Source organism: Hyaena hyaena, unplaced genomic scaffold (genome assembly GCF_003009895.1).
Source record: "Hyaena hyaena isolate Hyena2069 unplaced genomic scaffold, ASM300989v1 scaffold_268, whole genome shotgun sequence".
Classification (NCBI taxonomy): Eukaryota; Metazoa; Chordata; class Mammalia; order Carnivora; family Hyaenidae; genus Hyaena; species Hyaena hyaena.
This window is the reverse complement of record NW_024080898.1, coordinates 1,792,047-1,811,267: the sequence shown is the minus strand read 5'-3', so window position 1 is coordinate 1,811,267 and position 19,221 is coordinate 1,792,047. Positions and strand designations below refer to the sequence as shown.

The 19,221-nt window shown below is 43.2% G+C and overlaps 1 pseudogene; it reads right to left on the bottom strand.

Moving 5' to 3' along the window:
* Positions 1 to 1,996: 1,996 nt before the first annotated feature.
* LOC120240872 lies at positions 1,997 to 3,419 on the bottom strand (annotated as a pseudogene).
* Between the last annotated feature and the right edge of the window lie 15,802 nt (positions 3,420 to 19,221).

Sequence of the window (19,221 nt, the reverse complement as noted above, 5' to 3'; positions counted from 1 at the left end):
GGTAAAGGGAAGGCTTCAGCATTGAGGTAACTTAGGAATCACTGAAGTGTAATTGAAAGTGACCAGACCTTGTGCTCAGGACTGAAACATAATTATGAAAAACTGTGACTTTACTATTCTAACGTGGGGTCAAGAGCCTGGGAGTCAGGCAGACCTGAGCTTAAACCAGCTTTGCCACTTGGTTGTGTGATCTTGGGCAAGTTAATTAACTTATCTTTTCTGCTAGCATCATAATAGAAGGCCAGAGTCTGCATGTCCCCCGGGGAAAAGGAATGGAGTCCTCAGAAATTAGCAAGGTTCATGTAACCCCATCTAGGGGGGGGACCCAGAAGAGAGTAGGCAGAGACATTCCACAGGCTCCGGGGACATGGGTTTCATTGCAGTGGGGGCAGAATGGATTCTTCAGCTGGGACAAAATATTCACAACTACGGACACCATTCATTGTCATGGACTCTGTCACAAGCTACTTTCTTATTACTAATTCGGTATTCTAGGAATTTTCCCATGGATAAAAACGAGTGTCTGGAGAGCTGACTCAGATAATCTGGTTGCTGGATTGCCTTGCTTAGGCTGAATCATTTGAAGAGTCTCAGTTTTCCCATCTGTAATTTGGAAATTATATGTATTTCCCAGAGTTGCTGTGAGGAATAAATGGAACATGGGTGTTTATTGAATTCACCTTCTTTCTTTATCAATGGATTAATTCGTTCAGTTAGCAATTCTAACAGACACTGCACCATGCACCGAGGGCTACAGCAATGAATGGAAGAGATATATAGTCTCTACTTTACTTCTTTCATGAGACATACTCTACAGGAAGGTAAAATTTAAAAAGTCATTCAAAGAAACCTATAAACAGGTGATTTTGTAAGGGCTATGAAATAGAAAGTAACAGGTGTATTGACAGATTCTGTTTAGATTTTGTGCAGGGGTGGTCAGGTAAACCATTCTCTGAAAAATAGTAAGGTTTCAAGCTGAATGCTTGAGTGGTAATAGAAATTAACCAGATGAAAAGTTTTGTGAGTGGTGCAGAGAGCGCTTTAGGAATGGGAGACGGCCTGTGCAAAGATCCCAAAGTGGAGGAGACTTATTGGCCACAGTGGAAGTGAGCCAGGGGAAAGGTGTCCCTGTAGCCTTGCAGGTTTTAATTCCATTATTCCCTCAAGCACATGTGCTATAAGCCTCTCTTCAAAGGCCTAAAATCACAAAGTATCCCACCATAAATATCCATCTTCCTCTTCACCTATGCTCACTCCCTGAAAAATAGTGAATTGGCTTCTTGGGACTTGGAATTGAGTTGCTAAACGAGGGTGACTGCATGTTCTACTTTGTCCAGGACAGTCAGCCCTGGAGTCTGCACATTATCCCCGAGTAATTATCCACAGCGTGTCCTTTCTTTCTGAAGTCTGTCCTGCTTTGGTTGATTAATTATGTGGTCATCCGACCCTTACTTAACACATGGGATTTGGCCCCAGTCTGGAGGAAGTCATTCATTGTGTTTTCTGGAGAGATGTTCCTTTTTGTGATAGTTCCCTTCTTCTTTGTTCAGTTGGATTGTATTTAAAGCTTTGCAAATGGTGTCTGTTCAGACAGTGGCCATTAAATAAAGGGTGGCAAGTACTACTGTGGTGGTAGTCATAGTCTTCTGTGGGACTAATGATTCCTGCTGATAGAGGGGCCCCGCAGTGTGGGCGAGCCACCAATTACCCAGACTGTTTACCTCTTCTATAGGAGGAAAGGAAATAATTTTTGAATGCCTACTCTAAGCCAGCCTCTGTGCTGGATACTCCTGATGCATTTCAGTTCAACAGTGTTTTTTTTTCTTTTTTCTTTTCTTTTCTTTTCTTTTTTGGGTGAGAAATAGACTCTATCAGGCACAGTGTGTGACTGCTGGACAGAGTTACAAAATGACTATCGGACTTCCTCCCAAGCTGCCAAACAGTACTCCAGGGGAAGGAGGGGTGGAAGAGCTCGTGTTTTCTCTGCCCTCTCCCTTCAAGGCTGCATGCGGATGGCCCCATCCAGCCAGATGACCTGTCCACTGATGAATGGGTCCTTGATGATGGCTTACACCAGAGGAGCATACTCAGTGGGGCCACCCAGCCAGCTGAGGAGGGGCACCTGGCTGGCCAAGAAGTTGCACACTTTTTCTGGGAGGCTGGTTGGCAGCCTACTTCCATGGAAGTGGAAGGTGCAGTGTGTTCAACCTGGCCCTCAAAGGCAGCTACTCCAGCAGTGTTGATGATGATGCCATGCTGGCCTCCCTGGTCTGGTTCATCCTGGCCCATCTCACCGGCCCCCAGGTGCGTCACATTGAAGGTGCCCGTGAGATTCACACTGAGAACTCACTGGGAGTCCTCCAAGGTGTGGACCTGATTATTCTTTAGGTTGTGTGTCTTGATGGCCACTGCACATTTGACTGCCACAGCCACATGGCCACACTTTTCTTTTCCTAGAGTCAGAGCTGCTTGCACGTCCTTCTCCGAGGTCACAAAGCAAAGGTACAGCTGTTCCCTAACTTCTTGTCTTGGGCTTCCCCATCAGCATTGGGCAGATCCGGAAGCACAGCAGTGGCCCCTTGTCCTGTCAGTCACTCTGCTGTGGCCAGACCTAGACCAGAGGCTCCTCTGCTTATTAGAGCAACCAGGCCCTTTATGCCGTAGCCGTCTTTAAATCTGTGTTTCTAGGTATGTTTTTTTCCTCCTCTTGCTTGTAATTCTGGCTCCAGCCCTTATTGACTGGGTGACTTCAGGCAGATCACTGACCTTGGTGGACCTCAATTCGCTCTTGTGGAGGAAGTTGTTTAAAATGGGGTTTCAGATTCAGTGGAGGTGTTCAGAGGGTAAGCCTAGAATGAGATTGCAAGGAAAGCTATAATTTTATTGTTTCTTTTGTTGTCTGAAGAAAGAGTGCTTGCAGAATAGGCTTTGAGATTATGTCCCTGAGACACCACTGCCACCTCCAATGTGCTGCTTTACAACTATGTGTAAGACACCCCCACCAACTCTGTCCATGAATCATACCCAGGGGTGGGGGCTTGACCACGGAGCCAGATAGCACCACTGGACTCTGGTTTCACATTCTGGATTTAGAAGGTGGGCAGGAGTGAGAAGTGGTTTTTCTGCTGGCTGCCCTGTTTTTGCTTTGTCTTCTCTCTCTAGCACATGACAGGATCTGGCAGAGGTAGTGGTCAGGAGAGCATGATGGGGGAAGTAACCTTTTCTCTCATTGGGGGAGATTTGCTCCATTGAAACATGAAGTGCAACTTCACACGGTGGGGCCCTCGCTGGCTGGCAAAGGGCAGTGTGTTAGCAAACAAAAGTGTTCTTATGTTTTTGTCAATGAAAACTCAGTAAACCGCAGGAAGAGATGACAGTACCTTTCCCACTTCATTCACATGAATGATAATGAACTCCATTGTACAGCAGGCCTTTGGGCATTATCTGATGCTGCTATTTCTGCTGGTCGGAATGTGCACATCTCCCGCATGACTCAGGGTCGTGTAGTCTCTGTCCCACTGGATGACTCTGAGAGCGTAGCATTCTGTAGATTCTGAGCTCCGGCCTCGATACCCAGCACCTCAAGATGAGCATGGCCATGTGGGCTCCAAACCTTCTGACATGAGAAGTCATTCCAGCAGACATTTAGATTACAGTGAGCTTTTCTTAGGGTTTTTAAATATATGGTGGCTTTTTGGCAATTGAAATTGTCTCTCTCTCTGTCTCTCTCTCTCTCTCTCTCTCTCTCACACACACACACACACACACACACACACACACACTACTCAGTGATTAGAATTTCCAGTGAAGCAGAATTCATGAAAATAATTCTGTAGGGTGAAAGGAAAGTAGCAATATTTAAGTATATACCATGCTACAGACCCTACACCAGATACTTCCCAAAACTGTCTTGTTACTTCCTTACCAAATCGTCTAGGTAGATAGATGTTATTATCCCTATTCTATTGGTGGGGACACTTAGGTTCAGAGAGGTGAAATTATTGACCTAAGATTATCACAAATAAAAAGGATGGGTCAGGAAACTGACACCAATTGAATTAATCAGTTACATAGTAAGTTGTAGACCTTTCCTCACTGACTTTTCATAGTAACTTTATTATTATTCTTATAGATGAAAAAAAAATCAGAGTTCCATGAGACTTTGTCTCATGTCACAGCCAGGATGGGAAGCATGTTTGTTTGTTTTTTTCCTTTCCTCATATCACACTACCATGTGATTGGTTCCACTTTTGGCAGCCAGAGGCCATTCATAAGCCAGGGTTATCTTAGGGAAGTGATCAGAAGGGAAGCTGGCCAGGGCTGATCTAGCATAAGCTCTCCTACCTCTGTCAAAAACTGTGTCCAAAGGGCACCTGGGTAGCTCAGTGGGTTAATAAGCATCCGACTTCGGCTCAGGTCGTGATATCATGGTTCGTGAGTTTGAGCCCTGCATCAGTCTCTGTGTTGACAGTCCCAGACTTTCTCTCTTCCTCTTGCCCACTCATTTTTCTCTCTCTCAAAAATAAATAAACATTAAAAAAAACTGTATTCAATCATTTCTTTACTCCCTTAGCAAACTTTGAAGACCTCTTGTGCACAAAGCATGCAAAACTGATTTTAAACCTTGTGTAACAGGGGTGCCTGGGTGATTTCATAAGTTAAGCATCCAAGTCTAGATTTTGGCTCAGGTCGTGATCTCACAGGTTAGCCCCTCATTGGGCTTCTGGAGCCTGGTTGGGATTCTCTCTCCCTTACTCTGCCCCTCTTCCAGCTTGCATGGTTGGTCGCTCTCTTCTCTTTCTTTTAGTAAATAAATAAACTAAAAATATAATAAAGCTTGTGTAACAAAAGATAGTGCATGTGTATTCACTATAGTAAGGCAGTAAGCAATGTAGTGCAGTTTTGAGAGAGTTTCAGAAATAAGGAATTGTTCTTGGTGGAAATGCACTTGACAATATCCTTCATAATCTCCAAGCATTTCAGTAATTTGTTTTTAAATCTGTGTTCTTGAAAAACATTCTTTTCTTGTCACCAGGTCAATTTCCAAATATAGGGTATAGAACTTAAAAAGAGAAACTACCATCTATCAAATACTAACTTGACTTAGGACCAAGCTGTATATATCAGCTCTGCATTTTATGATAACCTTAAATATAGGTGTTATTTTCACTTTTTCTAAGACAGAAACCCAAGACAGATTAAACAATTTGAAATATCAAATCTTCAGCCAGTAATAGATGGAGCCAAGACCGAATATTCAGTTCTATTTCAGAGTTTTTGTGCGCTCCACTCCCATGGCCTGCTGCTGCATGCGTAAATGAAGCTTTCCCCGCTCAGCTCAAATTTTGAAACCCCTTATCAGGCTTTGTTATAAAACTCGTGAGGCATTTTGCAGCAATCTCAAACAATTCGCCCTAGGATTGCGGCTAGTTGTTCATCTATGGCCCAGTGACCCTAATTTTGTTTAAAATTTTAAGTTGTGACCCCACTGAATGGTGCAGTGTGTCTGTGCTGTGTTTCCTCTGTAAGAGCCCAAAGTCCCTAACACATCTTAGGTACTCAGTAAGTGTTTGTTGAATGTAATGTGATTTTTTTGTATAATTGCTCTGGGTTTTTTTTTTTGTTTGTTTCTTTGTTTCTTTGTTTTGTTTTGTTTGCTTTTTTGGCTAAAAGAAGACTAGAAACAGACACCAAGAAGGGAGGAACATTTAAGACCATAAGATGTTGCCATTAACTGGAAGGAAACCAAAAAAGAAAACTATAACAAGTAGATCTGTGATTTCAAACGCATCAGGGTTGGGCCGAATGACCCCTGGGATATCAGCAATCTTAGTCAAATCCTGCCTTACCTTTTTCACAGGACAGCACTCTCAGGAAAGATGCTGGTTGTTCGGCACACTGGGATAAAGAGAGATGGCTCACTGCAAGGCTGACCATCCTTGGGCTCTAACCAGCCCAACCCCGTCCAGCCTCCCTAAGTAACAAGGGGATGAAGCTCTTGGCACAGCTGTCCGGTGTGCCTCAGCACATCGGTTAGGAAGTACCATCCTAGTGCCACAAAACTGTGCAATAAAGGGCGATGCCTTCACTTCTGTAATCTAGTGCCTGGTGCTCTATCAGCCCTCAGAAATGTTGAATTGAATGGTGACTTCACATTTTCCAGAAAAGTTCATATTTAGCCTCCTTTTCTCTAGAAGATAGGACAGTATGTCATAATGGGTGTTAGACAGGCTTTGAAATGAAAACTAAAGAAATGGTGTGGTGGATTTATAAAGTTTCTCAACGAGTCAGGGACAAAGCCGGGAGAGGGCACATTTTCTTCTTCTTCTTCTTCTTTTTTTTTTTTTTCTTCAGTTAAATGGTTACACTTTAGTCCTGCTTGGGAGGTTTACATCGAGTGACCAAAGCTGCCAGATGTTTCCAGTAGATAGACCACTGTGAACAGAGTGCAATGCAGACACCCGGAGTTTATTTCTGTGTGCACTGAGAGGTGGAAAGGAGGAAGGTAATGAGCAGTGCATGCTGCATGGTCTGGATTCTATTTTAGGTTTTGGATGATACAGTCCTGTTTGGTGATTATTTGTATCCTTTTTCAATCTGAAAACTTTCAAATAGATATTTCCAATGTCAAAATTAGAGAAGATCTGTGTGCTTGTGTCCGTGTGGTTTCTTTGCTGGGGAGTAACTTGGAAACCATTGCAAGCTGATGATAGCAGCCGTTATGATTTGACTAGCCTGGCATGAATTTTTCCCAAAGATATGCAACACCGATCATCCGAAGACTGACTACTTGCTTACCAGAAAAAAAAAAAAAAAGAATGATCTTGAGGGGAAGGGAAGAGCTGAAGCAAGCCTGCGAGGGTTTTTTATGTCCTAATTTTTTTTTTTCTGCAAGAGGTACCTTCTTGAAAGTGATACAGAAGGGCTGAGGTTCTATTTTTTTCCATTTTTTTTTTAAACCATGCTCTTGGGAAGTTGCAAAAACTGAACAGAAAGTATGAAATCTGGAAGTTTAAAAAAAGGGCACAAAACCTCCCCAAAGTGGCAAAAAAAAAAAAAAAAGGCCGATACTGAGAAACAGGACATTTTGTTCACTTTTAATCGTCCCAGAGCCCACTCTTTGAATTCATTATCCTTTGTTCTTATTAAAGAATTAAGAAAGCCTACCAGTTATTGTCCCGGGAACTTTCTCATAAATACTGCTTCCATAATATGAGAATTATTCTTGTAATTTATCGTTAATCACAAAGTTGCAGAAGTACCGCCTTGAGTGGAGCAAGTCATATGGATGGATCATCTGATGCCCAGGAAACACCGGCAGGTGTCGCTGAGTAGGGTCAGCGGCCAGTCTGCTCTTGGGCATGTGAGAGCTGTCATACTCCATCCAGGTACAGTTTGCTGTGAAAAGGTGCCTGAGGGTGCCTCATGGTCATGTCCAGAGTGGCCGTCTTTGGAGCGTCTGAGTGGATGCAGATCTGGGTTAGATCTGGAGTCCATCGTTGGCTCTGCCAGTTAACTAGCTGGGTAGCCTGGGGTCTCACCTCCGCTCTCCGAGCTCCGGAATTTCTCAACTGTAAGATGGGGATGCATAGGCTTCAGCTACCCCACTGGGCTGTTGTGAAAATTAAATGAGGAAATAGGAGCAAAGTATTTGGCTCAGAATTAATGCTGTTATTGTCCTTCTCTCGCCATCTTTTGGTAGACCTAGTGGGCTAAGTGAAGTGGATGGGCATTCTAACCAGGACCATATTGTGTGTGAGATGTGTGCATTGAACTCATTCCGGGACTTAAGAGGTTGGGGCGGAGTGTAAGGGAGCTGACATTTGCTCATTGTCTGCTGGGTGTCAGGCTCCATGCCAAGTCACCTTACATAGTCCTAGCCACTTCCTGCAATGACTCTGTAGAGTGGGAGGTATCACACACATACTCGTCCCCTTTTATGGATTGGGAAACCGAGGCTCAGGGAGTTTCTTGCCTTCCTAGGGTCACGTGGCTAAGTAACTGGCAGGCTTGGGAAAGGAATTCAGCTTTCCCTGGAGTTTATATGCCACGGTCCAAATTCACAACCTCAGACGTGTATTTTAGGAAGTGCCCTATAGATGGACCGTGTCGAATTGCTTTCATTTTTTAACAATGGCTGGATCATAGGTTTTCTGCTATGCTGATTAACTGTGACCCCACTTGTAGCTCTCTTCTGCCTGAAGACAGTGTTTGTCCCCTAGCCTTTCTGAGGTCAAGGTTAGAAAGCTGCCTCCAGAGGCCTTTGCCCTGAATGCGAGAGAGGGAGACAAAGGGACCTGGAATGGGCTTTCAGCTTCAAATGTTCAGATTTGACCAAGTTCTTTCTCATGTTTTGTGAGCCTTCCTCACTCTCTCACATCTCTGCCTTTGTGTGAACTGTCTCCTTGATTTTTAGAAAGCTTTACCCTTCTGGACCCTGCTCGACTATTCCTTCCTACGTCAAGGCTTTCTGTCCTTGCCGGTAGGACTGAAGCAGGTGAGACATTTGTCACGTCTTAGCAGTTGTTACACTGCAGGGGGTTCAAGCAGCTTCCTGCCTCGCTTCTCTGAGCTGCGGGCTTCTTGAGGATTTGGATTGTGTCTTACTCCTCTTTGTATCTACTGTCCACATGGCATGCCCATAATTCGTGTATCCACACTAGTTGTCAGGAGCCAGAGGACACTAGCACTGGCCTCCAAATCCTGTGACCCATCTGGCGCGGTGTCAGCCTCTAAGGAGGCTGGCCATCTTGTGCCTGCCATCCAGGTCTTTGCCTGCTCTCAGCATCCTTAATTTTCCTCTTCTTCAGTCAGAACAATATCAGAGTAGCTCTAATTGATGGCTATTTTGGTTCAGGCTATACCTGGACTGTTTATTTCTATTCTCTGCCTGGGACTCCTGGGGATTCTGATTTAATAGGTTTGGGTACTTGGCTCTCAAGAGTGAATTGTTTAAATATAACCGGCACAATACAAGAGGTGCAGGCTGCAGCTCTCTGAGATCCCAGTATTTGAGGAAGAGAGACACATGCGTGCAAAAGAGAAACCATTCATGAATGTGGGGGCGGGGGAGGGCACAGCAGTTGAAAAGGAATGAAAGCCACTTCCCTTTCTCATGTGAGTGGAAACACGAGCAGAAGTTACTGGAGCCACTCATCTCTATGATCATTCATCTATCGGTGTGTTCATTCGTTCGTCCCGCAGAGCCGAGGTTATTGCAGGAGCCCCTCAGTGGCTTCCTAGCCTCTCTTCTCCCTGTGCGGTCTGTCTTGTGCAGCACCGTCTATGCGTCCCCTGTTACTCATGGGGTCAAGTGCGGGCTCCTTAGCATGATACCCACGGTCACTGATCACATCTGCCTACTTATTCCCCTCATCTCCTGCAGCTCCACACTTGCTCTTCTCTAAACTCCAACAATGTTGCACTTTTTTCCCCCAGAGTTTATTTTGAGAGAGACAGAGACAGCACGTGTGGGGGAGGGGCAGAGAGAGAGAGAGGTAGAGACAGACACAGAGACAGAGAGAGACACAGAATCCCAAGCAGGCTTCCCACTGTCAGCAATAGAGCTGGATGTGGGGCTCGAACTCATGAACCGTGAGATCATGACCTAAGCTGAAATCAAGAGGCGGACGCTTAACCAACTGAGCCACCCAGGTGCCCTAGCAGTGATGCATTCGTAAGGATACCATCAAAAGGCCAGTTTGTTTTGCCTCCATGCTTTTCAACGTGCTATTCCCTGCCTTCAGGATGTTTTCCTGTTTCCTACTTAGTTGCCAAAAGTCCCCTTAATCCTGTCCTGACTGCTTTCCTTGGTGTCACCAAGCTAAAGGAGGTGAGCCCTTTCCCCCACTACAGGGTTGGGGGCACACACTCATCAGAGCTCTGATTACTTGTGCTGAGCGTGTTGACATGCATCTTTTTTTCCCACTGGTCTGTGAATTCTCATGGTCAAAGCCCATGTATTATGCCTACAAGAATAGTACCTGACATATAGTAGGTGTTAAATAAATGCACATTGAGTGAGCACATTAATTGTATGCTGTGTGCTAAGGAGTTTGGATGTTACCCTGAATCCAAATTGAGTCATCAACAGGGTTGAAGCAGAGCTAGCTGCAGGATTGGGGTTGTACTTAGGTTAGAAGGGAGAATGAGTGGCGGGGGCAGCGCTGGAGGAAACGACACCAGCCAACCTTCCCACCCTCACCTCTAGCCGCTTCCACCAGTTTTATACTCTGCTCATCCAGGCGAGCGTTCACCTCACACACTTCTTCAGCGCTTTGAGACAGAGCTAGAACATCCACTTATTCCCTGAGTTGTCCCCGACCTGTTTCCATCATACTTTGTGATGTTCTCAATGGTATAATATGTCCAACATTTACTGAGCATTTTATTAGGTACTGAAAACTTTGGACTCTAAAAAATTAATCATCACAGTGGCTCAATGAGACACCCCCTTTTTTTTTTTTTTTTTTTTTAACATTTGAGGCAACTGAAGCTCAGAGAAGTTAAGTCACTTGCCCAAATTACCCTGCTAGGAATAGTAAATGGATACGAATGCAAGTCTGGCTCTGAGTCACAGCTCTTACCAATGGAAACATCTGTATCACGGTTTTTCTCTTTGCCCACAGCTCACATAGTAGCACAACTGACACAAACTGTTGGATTAAACCAGTTTTACACTTCTGTCCAGTATTTTGGCTGGTATGGGGACAGTTGGAGTCTTTAGGATTGTTTGTAGTGTTGCCCTTCTTGTTTCCTCTGGACAGTGCTGCTGGCCTCCTTTCCTCCTTTGTTTTGTTTCTTTTTCCCCGTGTCCCTCAGTGATATCCAGGTTTCGGTTGGATTGCATCATTTTCCTCTCTTCCTTTGAAAATTTGGTTGGAAGTCTTCATTAGGCTTCCTTGCTGCCCATGAAGCTGTTGTCCCTGGTGCTGGTGAGATGGTGACCTCGCCTTGCAGGGGACCCAATATTGGGACATGGTGACATGTCACAGCCCGATTGTCAATATCATTTTGATGGCAGGTCCGCACTTCCAAATGCTCCTTTCCTACAAGGTCCTGCCCTTCAACTAGAGGAAGAAAGGAGAGTATCATCTGGGTCTGAAAATTCTTTAATACTTTTACCCTGAGCTTGATTGGACTTGCCTTATGATAGGGTCTGGGCATTCTGCCTCTATGGCTTCCTCGCTGTGAGGGACAATATGTTTCCTGAGTTGCGGGGAGGATTCAGTGTGAGAACAGGCATGAGAGCTCCTTGTTTGGTCCTGCTAAAGAATAGTGACTTCCTTTCTCTTCATCATAAAGCCACCTTAGAGGGTCCTCACAACTGGCCACTTTGTGCAAATCAGCCCAGTTGGGTAGAGGCTGGTGAGCCCGATGGTGAATCAGGCAGAACTTGATTATCTACCGGCTTTACCGTATTATCAGACACTTGCTCAGTCATGTTTGTCATGTCTCATAACCTTACCACCAGAGTTAATGTAGCTCTTCTGTAAAGGGTTGGGTAGTAGTTTAGGCTTTTCAGGCCATGGGGTCTCTATCACTTCTACTTAACTCTTCCTTTGTTGTGTGAAAGTAGCCATAGACAATATGTAAGTGAGTGAACATACTTGTGTTTTGATAAAACTTCATTTATGAAAAGAGGTAGCAAGCCATATTTGGCCAACTGGTCATAGTTTGCTGATCCCTGTGTTACTAGAATGTTCTTGACCAAGTTTCTTCCATACTATAGCTCCATATCCCAGAAGACACAACCTGCATGCCCAGTAGCTTCAGTTGGCCTCCATATGGTTATCTCTGTTCTCTCTTGGTAGGCAGATACCAAACATGACAGTAGTTGGTAACTGGGGCTTTCTGACCCAGCTTGCTGCTGCCTGTACATCATCCTTTGTTTGGTTCAAGGCATATTCACTGCTTCCTGAGCAGGTCCCACCTCACAGCCTGGCCCAGAGTCCCCTCTTCTGTTTCTCTCCAACTTGGAAAGCTTCCCTTTCTCCTACCAAGATCACCTTGATCTTCCTCCATTCCATCAGAATGATTTCCCCCTAGGATTATTTTGTCTGTCCATATCCCATGTAGGAATAATTTATTCTAAGGCATAGATCTGACATCATGTTTTTAGTATGAGACAGATTGGGTTTGAGTTCTAGCTTCCCTACTCACTAGCTGTGTGACCCTGTACAAGTTATACAAACTCTCTTAACCTCAGGGTTTTTTTTTAATTTTTTAATTTTTTATTTTATTTACGAGATAGGGACAGTAGTAGTACCTACTACACAGGGTGTTTGCAACTCATGAGGGAATGCTTGTACCACCAGCACATTGTGTGGCAGCACATTGTGTGGCCCACTCATGCTCCATTTATTTATCAACTATTTACTGGTTATCTGCAGTGTGCCAGGAGCTGCATGCCAGCCTTTATAATAACATCTAAGGTCACATATGTAAATAGCAGAGCTGAGACCCAAGTCAGATATACTAGGCCTCCCCAACCCCATGATCTTTACTCAGTAATGACCTTCAAAATAATTATTTTTAGGACATTTTTGACTTTTCCCCAGTATTAGAGTTTTCGGTTCACTGTCTTTACCCAGTCTTCTCTTCATATCAAAGTTTTTGATAGACCTTGTAGTACTTCCAAACATACACAGAGTTCAGGCTTGGTAAGTATTTATTGAATTAATGAATGCATTTGGTGAGCAGGCCACTCGTGAGGGGGTTTTTCAAAAATAGAGTAAAAGTCTACAAAGGACTTATGTATTCTTTACTCATCCTACCTTCAGTCTGATCATCAGTGTTCCTCCCATTGTTCATTTGTGCCTTGAGGTTGATCTTTTCAGTCGTTTCTTACAATTACCCAAATCCTACCCAGAATTCTCATTGTTTCCCAGACCATGATGTTCAAACCACACGTCACACGCCATGCGTTTAAATATTCAGTGGCTCAGGTTGGTGCCAAGCCCAATTTTCCCAGTGTCCCTTGCTGTCTCTCCCATTGCTTTTGACAGGAGCCAGGCTCACCACAACACACTTGGCTTGTCAAGGAGGCTGAAGAAGCTGCCCCAGACCCAAATTTTTGGTGGCTGAGCTGGTATTCCTTTGCCTTACGTAGCCTTTAATTGAAAACAACACATAGATTCTAATTTGTTTTAAATGTATCCAAGTCCTGGCATATATTGAATCGATCCCAAGGCCCCAAGACCTATCATCCCTAGAGAAACACAACATTAGAGGGGACAGAGCTTAGGGAAGAAAGACCTATAGGAATGCAGAGGTCTGTTAAATGGCTCCAACACATTCTGTGAGGTTTGGCAAAAGCCAGAGCTCTTGTAGCCAGACACGTTCTGCATGAAGTTTAAACTGATTTGACATTGTGGCAGGGGAAGTCCTTACTCTCAGGATTTATTAATTCATGATTCACTCATCAGGATTGTGTTTTGTGTAAGGTGTCCAAGTATCTAATGATTCCTGCTAAAATACTGCTAGTGCTTTGCTTTTCCACTTTCTCTGCTCTTCCCATTCTCGATTAAGATCAAACAGCATTAGAATCTGTCTTGATTTGTATTTGGGTCTGGAGGTCAAATCATATGACAAAATACAAACTTGGCCAGATCTATTCCCACCCCCCCCCCCAAAATTACTGGTGTAACTACCTATTTTTAGATACTCAATTGAGTCCTTCAGTTAGGCTCAGATATCATGTGCAGTGAAATTGTCAAAGACATTATTTTCCTTTAGAGATCATTCAAGCAGTACAACAAAGACACCTCTTATAAACTTCAGGCCCTTACACTCCCAGCAACATGTACTGGGTACTGAGAAGGTACTGTCTTGGCAAGCACCACATTATGCCACCGAGAGCCCCAGTGGGAAGTTGAGAGTTCTTCCTGACTTCTCCCTCTCAGTACCTAGCAACTCTCAAGACATGCTGATTGCACTTTTTCATATTGCTTGACTTCGTCCACTTCTCCCAAACTCCTGGTTCATGCCCTTGTCATTTACTTCTTAGAACATTGCCATAGCTAGCTGACTGGCTTCCCTGCTTATTGTCTAGTCCTTTTCCACTCTGGCTTCCAGTCAGCAGTCCTGTTGATGTGTGCAAAGTGTACATTTTATCATGCTGTTCAGTTGCTTAACCATTCTCAGTGGTTGTTTCTCCTTGAGGATAATGCTTCGAGTGATCAGCACAATCTGTAACATCCAGCACCACCTGGTCTGTGTCTATCGCTCAGCATTACTTTTTCCAGTCACCTCTTCATTCTTTGGGATTTACCATATTGAACTCTGGACTGTACTCAAGACGAGCCTTGTTCTCTTTAATTGCTACACCTTTAATTTGATTCTTCTGTCTTGAATGGTTCTATTGAGCTGTCTTCCACTAGCTTATTCATCTTCAGGACCCTGCTTAGCTTCTACTTCTTCTAAGAAACCTTGCTAAGTGTGGATTATGAGCTCCTCCTCTATGCCTCTGCAGTACTTGGCCTTACTCCTTTCATGGCATTTATCATGTAGTATTATAATTCCCTGTTTTCTTGTTTGAGCAACTAGGTTATAAATTTCCTCCAGATTGGACCATATCATGGTCACCATTGTGTTTCCAAAGCCCTACAAGAAGTTTGAGGGAAGGAATAATTTATTCTATCTTTTTACTTCCTTTGCTATGTATACCAGATGGATTCCCTTTTTTGAACACATTAAGCTGTACTTTCATGATTCTGCCTTTGTTCTAGATGTTTCCTAGAAATGTCTTTTTCCCTCTTTTTTTTCCATGTGAGTTCATCCAGGGCCAATCATGTAAATTTTTAATATTTTATTTTACATTATTTATTATAACCAACCAGCTAAGCTGACCCTATGCATCAGGTGTGGGATGGAAACAGCATTGTTGGTGTAGAATGTCTTAGAAAAAGTACTGATATAGGAATCAGGAGCCCCGAGTCCCGGTCACAGCCGTATTGATGACCTTAAGCAAATCAGTTCCCCTGTCTGGACCTCATGCTGAGATGAGGCCTCAGATTAGATGATCTTTCGGGAGTCTTCCATTGATGGTCCCTCTAAATTGTGGTATTTGAGATGAGGAAAGGGAAGGACCTTTGTGGAAAGATGTCTATGCCAAAAAGGCCAAATTAATAAGCCAAATGTCCAAATAAAATCAGTCAGTAAATCCTTGATTGGTCATTGCTCTGCCACTATATGTGCTATAATTAGCTTAATCCTAGCATTGACTGCTATGGTCCCCAAGTTCTCCTGGACTAGGAGCAGGCTTTGGTTTCAAGCAAAACTAGATAGGATTTCTAGCACTACCTCTAACACTTACATGCTATGTGACTTTGATCAGGGCCCTTGTTTCTAAGCTTTGGCTTCTTCCTCTATAAATTGGGTATCAAGAGTATGTAATTATTATGGTTGATGAGAGCATGATGCTTTGAAATAGTGCCTACAAAGCATTTAGCCGACTTTGCATAGTAAATGCTTGTGGTGGTCGTGGTAACAATGATGTTGTATCTTGATATAAATAGATTGCCACGTGGTTAATCTAAGCGGATTAGAGGAGGAGATTCTTGGGATAGTAGCTTCCGTATGGTGAGTTAAAAAATTTTTGATGGAAATGGTACACTGCACCCAGGAGGAGCTCAATAAGTATTTGCTCAGTAAATAGAAGAGAGAATTTCCTTTTTGTGTGGATAATGAGAAAATAGTCCTGAGGTTTAACCCTGGCTATTTGAAGGAATTGGAAAGACCGCTTCCCTGTTAGAGATACCTTGAGTACTTAGTATAATAAGGGTCCATGGAGCCATTTTTAGTTAGTCCTTCAGGGCATATTTTAAAGCCAAGATTTTACCCTACAAAGTAGTTCTTTCTCAGCCTTTGTTTTCCAAACACAAACAAAACCACATTGCTTTAATTTTCAGCACTTACATCCTTTCCAACTAATGTCAAAATAATGATAGAATTATTGTCAAAGGTCATTTGTTATCTAAAGCTATAGGTTGACTCAGTAAAGGGACATGCATTTCTAAGCCATGAAGCATCTTCTTGTTGAGCCAGTCTTTATTTTGGAAAGGAATAAAAGCTAAATTTTCTCTTCAAGGGTGGGAAAAATGCTGTGTTTACTTATACCGGGGCCGGGGCGGGGGGGGGGATATATACCTCTGGTAGTCATAATAATCTTGCATAGCCTTCCTATAGCTCCTCTTTCCTTCCTTCCTCCAGCCATGAAAAAGTTATATTTCCATCTTTATGGAGTACTTACTATCTGCCAGGCACTCTTGGGGAGGTTTCCATATAGTGACCCTGGTTCTACAAAATAAATATTATTGTTTTCATCATAATATGAAGAAGCAAGTGCTCTTGGAGAGTAGGTGATGGATAGGTGATTTAATTTGGGGTTGGTCTGTTCCTAAAATACATCCCTTTTCACTCCACCAGACTGATCCTTATGTGGGAGATGGTCATTAATTATAAGCACCACTTACGATGGTGAGTAGAAGCACTGAGAGGGTACAAGAGCACAAGGTACATGATGAGAAAGCGTTTCTTCTGGGACCAGCTTCCACATCTGCAGCTTATTCCTTCATAACATGGCTGCCTTTTGCTCATAGTTGGGTTACATTGCCTCATATCCTTCAGTAAAAACAAACACAAAGTCAACACACTAATGGTCATGGGAATTATCTAATGTTGGTTTGGTCATAACAGAGTCTCACTCCAGAACAGATTGATTGTCCATACAGAGGCCTTTTTTTTTTTCTTCCCCAGCATCACATTATGTGCTCAATAAACATACCAGAACATATGATCTGAAATATGGCCCCAGCAGTGCATTTCAGGGCCCTGGGCTTGGCGGAGTCCAGGACAACATAACTCCTTCACTGAATAATCATTGTTGATCTCCTGATGCATTTCAGGCAGTGTGTTGTGCCCTGGGTGTGGCCCAGGCTTTTTAACCCCAATTGCCACTAGAAGTATCTGGGAAGCTTTTGGGGAAAAAAATGTTTAGGCTTCATTCGCAGAGACTCTTATTTCATTGGGTTAGAAAGGGACTTAGGCATTAATATTAGGTGATTCTACTGTGCACTGAGTTGAGAGACTCTAGTCCAGAGCTAAAGAGACCAAGAAGTAATGACAAATGGGGGAAGCAGGGAATCCCCAGATGTTAGTCATTTGTGTGTCATGATTATTGTGTTGTCTGTCCTCATACCTGCTGTATCTGTCAGATAACAGATTTCTTTAAATCTCTCATCCAAAAAATAATCTAAATAGGAAACTTTACATACTTACCATAATTTGACAACCAGTGTTACTTTCCACTAATGGGAGATAAAACATAAAAATAAAATAAAGATAAAACAAATGATATGTGTAGTTCATACACAGCATTTTGAGAAGCATTGGTACAAGGGCAGGAAAGTGGGCTTTTGCAGGACGGGACCTGGATTAAGGTCCCAGTTCTATTCTTCATATCTGGCCACTCCCAGACAAGTGACCTAGCGTCTCTCAACATAATTTTTCTTTGGTATAAAATGGAGTCAATAATGCTTGCCATGTCATATTTTATGCTTATGAGATCATTCTAGGAGAGAGTGCCTAGCTCGGTTTTGGGTGCGTGGATCGACGCTCACAAAATTGTAGCTTCTCTTACACTAACTGGCTTTTCTTAATAAAAACCTATGACTAGAGGTGTATATAATGCACTCAGGGGCTGACTTTCTAAAGATTGGGGAATGCTGTCAAGTCAACGTGTGATCTGACCCAAATCTTAAAGAGTGAGTAAAGGGTTGGAAGGGTACAATGCCACTTGGAGATACCGTGGCTTCATTGAACACCAGGTTGGGGATTACTAAAAACTACTTCCCAATATTTTATGTTTACATTTACAGAAACTGTGTGTATTCTGGCAAGTGTCTCCTCACTTATGACACAGTCTTTCGACACACCTCTCATCTGTCTCCATTCCTGGGATGGAGGGCCCCACCGAGGTAGTGCTTCCCAGTAATTATAGTGGGATTTCAGGTTAATCTGGCTTCAGCAAAGATGAGCTTCGTTATTCCTATTTCCATGACTCTAACTGTTCCTGCTAGTATTTAGCATGATCCTCTCTGAGAATCCTCAAGCATCTTATGTCTCATTATATAAATGCTCATCCATATCCAGCCTTATGTCTGACAGATTGCTTGGGTAATACATAGTGAGTGGCCTGCAGTGATCTACTTGGATAGAAAAAGGCATAACTCTAATATTTTTGTCGATCGTCGGTAACTGTATCTCTAGTCTCATGCATTTCAAATGAAAAACTTTAGAGGTGTGGTTTTATCAGTAATATGAAAATTAACTGACTGAGTCATTTTGAGTCTTTATTCATTGAAATAAGTCGGCCAGCATCTACTGTTTGGTAGAAATATTTGCTGACCTCAAGAAGCCAAGAGTCTTGCAGGAGACACAGACGAGTATAAACTGTAACAAAAACCAAAATGCAAATGAAAAATAATGACAGCTGAGATGCTGAGAAAGGTGCGCCTAGAGAGCTGTGAGTATACAGGGAGTGAGCTTATCACAAATCCGATTTCATTCTGTAGTCAATGAGTCCTTGACATTTACTCAGAGAAGCCATCTTTTTCCTTTTTATGCATTCATCATAGACATGGCCTGATTATCTGGATAATGATACGCAAGCTCGGTGAGGGTAGTTTCGGTGGCTGCTGTGTTCATCACTGAACCCTCCGTGCTCTGCTTAGCTTAGTACTTGGCTCATAGTAGGTGCAGAACGCATGTTTATTTAATGGCTCTGTGGATGAACCCAAACTAGCTGCAAATGCAATGAAGAGCTATAATATGAGTCTGAAAAGGATATAATGTTGGTGAAATATTTAGTATCCTGGAACACATTCTAGCTTCTGGAAAAGAGATTTCCTTTCCAGTTTAAATGTCCTGACTTGTATGGAGCCTCATTGCCACCTTTCATAAGCAAAGGGATTTCTGGACTATAAGCACAATTCCAAATGTAGAGACATTCCCGGTAACTGAAGGAACGCCCTTGAAAGTCAAGGAGACTTTCTCCAAATGGACCAGATTTATAGGGTGAGAAGAGATATGTGAATCTAGGCCAGAGGCCAAGGTTCCTCATTTATTCCATCGTTGGAAGTGAGGGCCTCAACAAGGTGTAAAAACAACTGGCTTCTGCATACCTGCCCTTGAAGACCATTCAGTCTGGAAAACTCCATA